The sequence below is a fragment of the Cebus imitator genome, unplaced genomic scaffold (assembly GCF_001604975.1).
Source record: "Cebus imitator isolate Cc_AM_T3 unplaced genomic scaffold, Cebus_imitator-1.0 Scaffold87, whole genome shotgun sequence".
NCBI classification, from domain to species: domain Eukaryota; kingdom Metazoa; phylum Chordata; class Mammalia; order Primates; family Cebidae; genus Cebus; species Cebus imitator.
This window is the reverse complement of record NW_016107402.1, coordinates 3,840,387-3,849,380: the sequence shown is the minus strand read 5'-3', so window position 1 is coordinate 3,849,380 and position 8,994 is coordinate 3,840,387. Positions and strand designations below refer to the sequence as shown.

Genomic DNA, 8,994 nt, shown 5'->3' with positions numbered 1-8,994 from the left:
TGCCTCTTCATATTATCACACTAGCAATTCAGTTTTCACACGTGAATTTTAGGGGGACACATGGCGACCATAGCACAGTGCCTGGTCTCATGAAACTTGCCTTCTTATTTACACCCACAGTGATCATGGAAAGAGACACATAAATGCAGTTCTGGAAAGTGCTATGCAGGAGAAGCTCTAGGGGCCATGAGACTCACTAGGAGACAGGGAGGAGGTAGTATGGGCCATGGAAGGCCTCTGAGCATGTGATACTTTTTTGGGGGGGGACACAGTTTCACTCTGTTGCTCAGGCTGGAGTGCAGTGGCGGGATCTCGGGCTCACTGTAACCTCTGCCACCCCAGTCAAGTGATTCTCCTGCCTCAACCTCACAGGCATCTCGGGACTACAGGCACATACCACCTGGCTATGTTTTTGTATTGTTGGTAGAGACAGGGTTTCGTCATGTTGGCCAGGCTGGTCTTGAACTCCTGGCCTCAAGTGATCCACCCACCTTGGCCTCTTGAAATGCTGGGATTGCAGGCGTGTGCCACCGTGCCCAGCCACATGTGACACTTATGCTAAGAAATGACCAAGAAGCAGAAATGAGCTAAGTGAGCAGCAGGGGGAGGCACATGCTCGGCAGGCAGGACAGCCTGTGCCAGCTGCTCTATGCAGGCCTCAGCTGGAAGCTTCAATCAAGAACTGGGGAGAGACGATGGGGAGAGGAAGACACTAGGAAGCTCCACTGTGGCTTTAAGCTTTTGTTTCCAAAGCCCAACTTTGTCAGTAATAAGGCCCAGATTTTTATTTCTCTATTGCCTTGATTGCCATTTGGATTTCCTAATAGGTCCAGATCCCAACTGGAGAGAGAAGAAGTTGTGTGAGGTTTGGCCTTAAAACCCCTACACGAGGCAGGGGTGAGATCCTGCAGGGTCTTGTAGACCATGTTATGGCTTTGGGGATAAAAGCAACAGGTCAGCAAGGGTCTTTTTTTTTTTTTTAATTGTGGTAAAATAGAGATAATATAAAAGTTGCTGATTTAATCATTTTAACTGTATAGTTCAACGGCATTAAGCACATTCATACTGTTGTGCAACCATCACTACCATCCAGAACCTTTTTCTTTTTTAATTTGAGACAGAGTCTTACTCTGTGGCCCAGGCTGGAGTGCAGTGGTGCGATCTCAGCTCACTGCAACCTCCACTTCCTGGTCAAGCAATCCTCCCACCTCAGCCTCCCAAATAGCTGGGACTACAGGCATATGCCACCATGTCTGGCTACTTTTTGTATTTTTAGTAGAGACAGGATCTCACCATGTTGGCCAGGCTGGTCTCGAAATCCTGACCTCAAGTGATTTGCCCGCCTCAGCCTCCCAAAGTGCTGGGATTACAGGCATGAGCCCCTGCACCCGGCCTCTACTTTCTGTCTCTACAATTTGACTATTCTAGGAATGTCATATGAATGGAATCGTTCAGCATTTGTTTTTTTACGTCTGGCTTATTTCACTTAGCATGAGGTCTTCAAGTTTCACTCATGTTGTAGCATGTGTCAAAATTTCATTCCTCTTTAAGGCTGAGCAATATTCTGTTTTGTGTATATATTTTATTTTGTACAGCCATTAATCTGTCAGTCACCAAAGTGTTTTAAGTAGAGATTTTATTTATTTTATTTTTATTTTTCTGAGGCAGGGTCTTGCTCTTTGCCCAGGGTATAGTGCAGTGACATGATCACAGTTCACTGCAGCCTTGACCTCCTGGGCTCAAGCGATCCTCCCATCTCAGCCTCCCAAGTAGCTGAGGCCACAGGTGCATGCCACCATACCCAGCTAATTATTTATTTGTTTATTGTGGAGACATAGTCTTACTATGTTGCCCAGGCTGCTCTTGAACTCCTGGGCTTAAGAGATCCTCCTGCCTTGGCCTCCCAAAGTGTTGGGATTATAGTTGTGAGCCACCACATTCAACTAGCTAGAGACTTTAAACAAAATCATATGTCCAGTTTAAAAGATCATTTGAGGCCGAGTGAGGTGGCTCACACCTGTAATACCAGCATTTTAGGAGGCTGAGGCAGGCGGATCATTGGAAGTCAGAAGTTTGAGACCAGCCTGGCCAATATGGTGAAACTTCGTCTCTACTAAAAATACAAAAATTAACCGGGCATGGTGGCACATGCCTGTAATCCCAGCTACTCAGGAGACTGAGGCATGAGAATCACTTGAACCCAGGAGGCGGAGATTGCAGTGAACCAAGATTGCACCACGATCCTCCAGCCTGGGCAATAGAATGAGACTCAGTCTCAAAAAACAAAAACACGCTAACTGGCAGGTGGAGACTGGATCAAGAGTGGGCAAGAGGGCAAGAAGAGATGAGTTGCAAAGTTTCAGGCAAAAGATGATAGTGGTCTGGATTAGGCTGTAATGGAGGCGTTGGGAAGAAGTAGATTTAAGAGCAGGTGGGAGATTGCACAGGATCTGGTGTTTGGAAGTTTGGGGTGGGAAGGAGGAATAGCCAAGTAAGAACTCATAGCTCCTCGTAGGCTCAGAGGGGCCTGTAAAACTGAAGATAAGGGTGCCCTCTCTGAGACACCAAGAAACTTTCTGATGATCATTTGGCTTCCCCTGTGGCTTTCTAACAAAGGGAGGACACACCAGTCTTTTGATGTACACACATTCTTGCATAATTGACTGATAAGATTATCTTTGTAAACTCACAGATTGTTACCTGCTTTATGATTGAGTCAGACTCTGTTGCTTGGTTATTTGCAAACCCAAAGGTGAATCTCCTCTTAATGTACCACAAAAAGAGTTTAGACAATGTAAAGTTAAGGCCCAAACTCCCTATTATGGCAATTTCTCCAAGAGAGTCTTTTGGATCTTTCTCATGCCGTCCAGACTTCTCGTGGAGACACCCTTCTGGACCACTGCATTATATGCTGAGTATTCAAGTTCAGACAGGGATAGGGAGGTAGACAGTTGAGCTCAGCTGGACACCGTAGTGGTGTTATGCATCCACAGCTTGATCCTCCAGTTAACTGGCACATCATTCACTATAGTGCCACACACTCTTTCAGGAAAGCAATCTGTCAGTATTTACCAAGAACGCTTTCAATAATTAGTCCTCTTTCTGAGAGTCTATAGCCTAAGAAAATGATTTAAAATGTGACATTCAATGTATCGGTTTTTTTTTTCCTCAGTTCAAGTTTAATACAAACTACAAAAGATCAATGGGTTGATGTCCTCTACTGATACATCATACAAATCAGTGGCCTGCCCACAACACAACTCAGGCCATCCCTACCGAAGGAAGAAAGGCTGGTCTCTCCACCCTCTGAAGGAAAGTCTTGTCTTAAAACACACCACAATTTGGCTGAATCTGAGTCTTGTGTTTTACTCATGGAAAAAAAATACAGATGGGTGTGGTGGCTCACGCCTGTAATCCCAGCACTTTGGGAGGCCAAGGAGGGCAGATCATGAGGTCAGGAGATCGAGACCAGCCTGACTAACATGGTGAAACCCCGTCTCTACTAAAAATACAAAAATTAGCCAGTCATGGTGGAATGTACCTGTAATCCCAGCTACTCAGGAGGCTGAGGCAGGAGAATCGTTTGAATCCGGGAGGTGGAGATTGCAGTGAGCTGAGATTGTGCCACTGCACTGCAGCCTGGGCAACAAAGTGAGACTCTGTCTCAAAAAAAACAACAAAACTCGCAATCCCGAGCAATGGTGCAGTTCGAGTCTGATACCAAAGGAACGTCCATGGGTCCCCATCTTCCTTGTTTCTTAGGTGTGTTGATCCATGCCAGGTGACAGAAGTGAGAGTCCACAGAAGCACCAATCACTTGGCAGTTGAGTTTCTGAAATTCTTCTGCCCTGTCACTGAAAGCAATGATCTCCATGGGGCACGCAAAGGTGAAGTCAAGAGGGCGAAAGGCGAACACAACATGTTTTCCTTTGTAGTCAGACAGGCTGATATCTTTAAACTGACCATTTGGCATAACGGCTGTGGCTTTGAAACTGGGGGCAGGGTGCCCAATTTTACGATTTCCTGAAGATATCTTCCTATCGGCAGTCCTGACACAAGCCTCTGAGAACAAACCACCAACACCAGGCAGGAAGAGGACACCCAATGTAGCATTATTATTATTGTTATTGTATTATTATTATTGAGACGGAGTCCCACTCTGTCGCCCAGGCTGCAGTGCAGTGGTGCGATCTCAGCCCACTGCAACCCCGGCCTCCTGGGTCAAGCAATTCTCCTGCCTCAGCCTCCCGAGTAGCTAGAATTACTGGCACGTGCCACCATGCCCAGCTAATTTTTTTTGTATTTTTAGTAGAGACTGGGTTTCATCATGTTAGCCAGGCTGGTCTTGAACTCCCGACCTCGGGTCATCCACCCGTCTTGGACTCCCAAAGTGCTGGAATTACAGGTGTAAGCCATCGTGACTGGCCCAGTGTAGCATTATTGATAACAGTGAGAAACTGAAAGCAAAACATGTGTCTGATACATCCATAGGCTAGAATATTCTGCAGCCATTAAAAAGTGAACATTCTCGGTTTTGTTTTGCACCAGCCATTCGTAGGTAATCCAGACACGAGATGGCTGTCCTCTCTAAGGAATATGGTTTCGTGCTTCTAACTGGTGCTGCCAGCTTTATCATGGTGGCTCACCTAGCCATCAATGTTTCCAAGGCCCGCAAGAAGTACAAAGTGGAGTATCCTACCATGTACAGCACGGACCATGAAAATGGGCACCTATTCAACTGCATTCAGCGAGCCCACCAGAACACGTTGGAAGTGTATCCTCCCTTCTTATTTTTTCTTGCTGTTGGAGGTGTTTACCACCCGCATATAGCGTCTGGCTTGGGCTTGGCCTGAATTGTTGGACGAGTTCTTTATGCTTATGGCTATTACACGGGAGACCCCAGCAAGCGTAGTCAAGGAGCCCTGGGGTCCATCGACCTCCTGGGTTTGATGGGCACAACCGTGTGTTCTGCTTTCCAGCATCTTGGTTGGGTTAAAAGTGGCTTGGGCAGTGGATCCAAATGCTGCCATTAAAGATTATAGGGTTTTCAAAATTCTCATTCAAATGACTTACCTTTATTTCCAGTTATATATTTTTCCTAAATATAATAAGCTTACCTGGCGTCTGCCTCATACCTAAAAAAAAAAAAAAGTGGACATTCTCAAAAGAGTGGATCTTGTTCTTAAACAGGTGAAACTAATCCCTGTTGATAGAAGCCAGAAGGTTACATGAGGGGAAGAAAGGTAGTTATTGATTGGGAAGGTGAAGGAATCTTCTGGAGCATTGGAAATGTTCTGTATCTTGAGATGTGTGGTGGTTAAGTGGGTAACTACACACATTAACATTGAGTGAACTTTATGTTTTATATGTGTACACTCTTGACAAAAACCTGTTGAATTATTATAGAAAATGCTTAGGATAAAATGTTAAATGAAAAGTCCCGGCTGGGCGCGGTGGCTCACGCCTGTAATCCCAGCACTTTGAGAGACCAAGGCGGGCAGATCACCAGGTCGAAAGATCAAGACCATCCTGCCCAACATAGTGAAATCTCGTCTCTACAAAAATACAAAAATCAGCTGAGTGTAGTGGCGTGCGCCTGTAGTCTCAGCTACTTGGGAGGCTGAGGCAGAAGAATCACTTGAACCTGGGAGGCGGAGGTTGCAGTGAGCCAAGATCGCACCATTGCACTCCAGCCTGGTGACAAAGCGAGACTCTGTCTCAAAAGAAAAGAAAAAAGTCCCAAAGTTACATAACTTTTTTTTTTTTTTTAGAGCTAGGGTTTCACCATGTTGGCTAGGCTGGTCTTGAACTCTTGGCCTCAAGTCATTTGCCCACCTCGGCCTCCCAAAGTGCTGGAATTACAGGCGTGAGCCACTGCACCCAGGCTTTTTTTTTTGAGAGACAGGGTCTCACTCTGTCACCCAGACTAGAGTGCAGTGGCACGATCTCGGCTTACTGCAACCTCTGCCTCCTGGGTTCAAGCCATTCTTCTGTCTCAGCCTCCAAAGTAGCTGGGATTACAGGCGTGTACCACCACACCTGGCTAACTTTCGTAGAGGGGGTTCTGTAGAGAGGGGAGGGGAGTTTTGTCATGTTAGCCAGGTTGGTCTCAAACTCCTGGTCTCAAGTAATCTGCCCACCTCAGCCTCCCAAAGTGCTGGATTACAGGTGTAAGCCACCATGCCCAGGCGAAGTTTTACAACTTTTAAGCGTATGATGGTTACGATGTTATAAAAATGATAAACAGGAAAAAATCTAAGGGAAATAGAGTGAATGATGTCAGTGGTTGTGCTGAGTGGTGTGGTTACAGGAGACTGTTTTTTAAAATTTCTCCGATGAATGTCTTCTTTCCATTCTAGCCATGATTCTGTATGTAACTTCATTTGGAAACAGCAGCTAACACTGATAGAATGCTTATTCTGTGCCAGGCTTCACACTTACAGAAATGTCTGCATTTATCAATTCATTGCATTTTTGCAAAAACCCTATGAAGTTTTATCCCTATTTTACAGACAGAGAAACTGAGGCACAGAGAGGTTAGGGAACCAAGGTTAGGCAGCATTAAGTGGCAGCCCTGTGGCCGGACAAGGTGGTTCATGCCTGTAATCCTAGCACTTTGGGAGGCCAAGGTGGGTGGATCACGAGTTTGAGACCAGCTTAGCCAAGATGGTGAAACCTCATCTTTACTAAAAATACAAAAATTAGCTGGGCGCAGTGGCAGGTGCCTGTAATCCCAGCTACTGAGGAGGCTGAGGCAGGAGAATTGCTTGAACCCGGGAAGTGGAGGTTGCAGTGAGCCGAGATCTCGCCACTGCACTCTAGCCTAGGCGACAGAGCAAGACTCTGTCTCAAAAGAAAAAAAAAGTGGCAGTCGTGGGAGGGAGGTCCAGCAGCAGTCTGGCTCCAGAACCTGCAGGCTTAGCTACTATGCCTCACGGCCACTCAGAAACCAAGGTCAAAGGCCTAACTTTGAGGCCTCCATGACAGAGAGGCTCTGGACAAATGGGCTGCGCTCTGTCCTCTCCCTGTGATTGTTCCAATTTCCTGCGAGACTCCAAATGTCAAGCACCTGAAAGGAGGGAAGGGAGGAGCGAGGGATGGAGAACCAGGGAGCAGAGGAGAAGAGGAGAGCAGAGGCGGAAAGGTCCTGCCTTCTCCAAGCAGAATCTTGCCTTCCCTGGGCAGCAACAGATGATCCCGTTACCTGATTGCTCATTCCAGAAGCCTGGGGATGGCCCCTCTCCCAGCTCGCCCTGCCCCTGCTCCCTAGGGCCATCACAAGGCCTGGGCCAACAGCCCTGGTCCTGCTGTTCATCCACCAGAAATGTGGCTTCCTGGAAGCTCACCCCCTCCCTCTCTGCCCCATCCTAGTCAACTCTGTTTCTGGAAGTTGAAGAAACCTGGCACAGAGCTTCCCTTGCGTACCAGCCAGCCAGAGTGGCATACCTCCCTCCGGCTCTCACTACCCACAAGAGGGGAGATGAGGGTTTGGCGCTGCTGGAAGAGAGGATTTGGATTTCTCACTGCAGCTCACTTGCTGTGTGGCCTGGGGCAAGTTACTTGACCTCTCCCAAGACTCAGTTTTTTCATATATGAAATGGAGATACTAAAAGTACCTGAAGGGCTGGCTGGAGGACTGAATGCAACAATGTGGGTTGACGCATTTGGCACGGAGGCCTGGCACGGTACAGCACTCAAAACAGGGTAGCTATGGTTACTATTACTATCCTGCCACCCTCATTCTCTTCGGGGGCACTGAGGGGTTGGAGAATGGCTGAGAAGGCATGCGAATGCCTTGGCTGCCAGTAGGAAACGTCTTTCTTATCAGCGTAGACGTCAGAGTCTGTCAGACTCGAGTTATTAATACCCAGCCAGCCCACCAGTTTTGCATCTAGCATTCCGAGGTGGAGAGGTGGGGAGGGGAGGGCTGGGGAACAGGTGGCCAGGGCAGGAGAAGGAGCCGCTGGCCTCCCTCGCCATCAGAGCTGTCCTTCCCAGCAGGAAGTACTTGGCACCTTCTCTGCCAGACACCCTCCACCTGCACTCTAAGGTCTGGGAAGGTGTGAAATTCCTGCAGGAAGTCAAACACCAGCCAGGCTGTCGTCTCCTCAGTCCCCTGTGGGCACAGCACTGTCCTTCCAGGGATCCAATGCCCAAGAGAGCAGCACCCCCCAGAAGGAACAAACCCAGGCATGGAACAGTGGACTCTCAAAGCTGGAAGGAGGATTAAAGGACACCCATCTGCCTTAGGGGTTTAGACACAAGGTCTTCACTCAGGCAGAGTGATCCAGAAAATCTACATCGTTCAGCCTCAGTTTCCTCAGCGGTTAACTGGGAGTAATATTAAGTTTGCAGCTGGGCACGGTGGCTCACGCTTATAATCCCAGTACTTTGGGAGGCGGAGGAGGGCAGATTACCCGAGGTCAGGAGTTCAAGACCAGCCTGGCCAACATGGTGAAACCTTGCTTCTACAAAAAAAATACAAAAAATTAGCTGGGCATGGTGGCGGGCACCTGTAATCCCAGCTACTTGGGAGGCTGAGGCAGGAGAATCGCTTGAACCTGGGACAAGGAGGTTGCAGTGAGCTAAGATTATGCCATTGCACTCTAGCCTTGGCAACGAAAGTGAAACTCTGTCTCAAAAAAAAAAAAAAATTAAGTTTGAATCTCAGGACCCTCAACTAACTGTGCCAAAAGGGGAAGTTAAGCTTGGAAACAGAGTCACACACAAACAATTGTCTTTTCTCCTCTTCTTAAATAGATATCTCCCTAGGTGGCCTCCCTCATCCTGGCAGTGTAAATGAGCAGCTTATCCTCTCAGGTATGGGACAAAAAGAGACTAGAAATAGTCCCACTGCCCACCCCAGAGGATGCAGATGTGACTTCTCCCTCTGCTGTACGTTTACTTTATGTAAAGTGTAGATTTACTGAGCACATTGAGCATGAGAGGAATACATAATTTTTCCTTTTCTTTCTTTTTCTTTTTTTTTTTTTT

General features: G+C 47.4%; 1 pseudogene across 1 annotated transcript; it reads left to right on the top strand.

The window, feature by feature from the left end:
* Positions 1–4,531: 4,531 nt before the first annotated feature.
* Positions 4,532–5,136, top strand: LOC108308711 (annotated as a pseudogene). The gene has a single exon (XR_001827019.2). The product of XR_001827019.2 is annotated as a microsomal glutathione S-transferase 3-like (transcript).
* Positions 5,137–8,994: the final 3,858 nt, after the last annotated feature.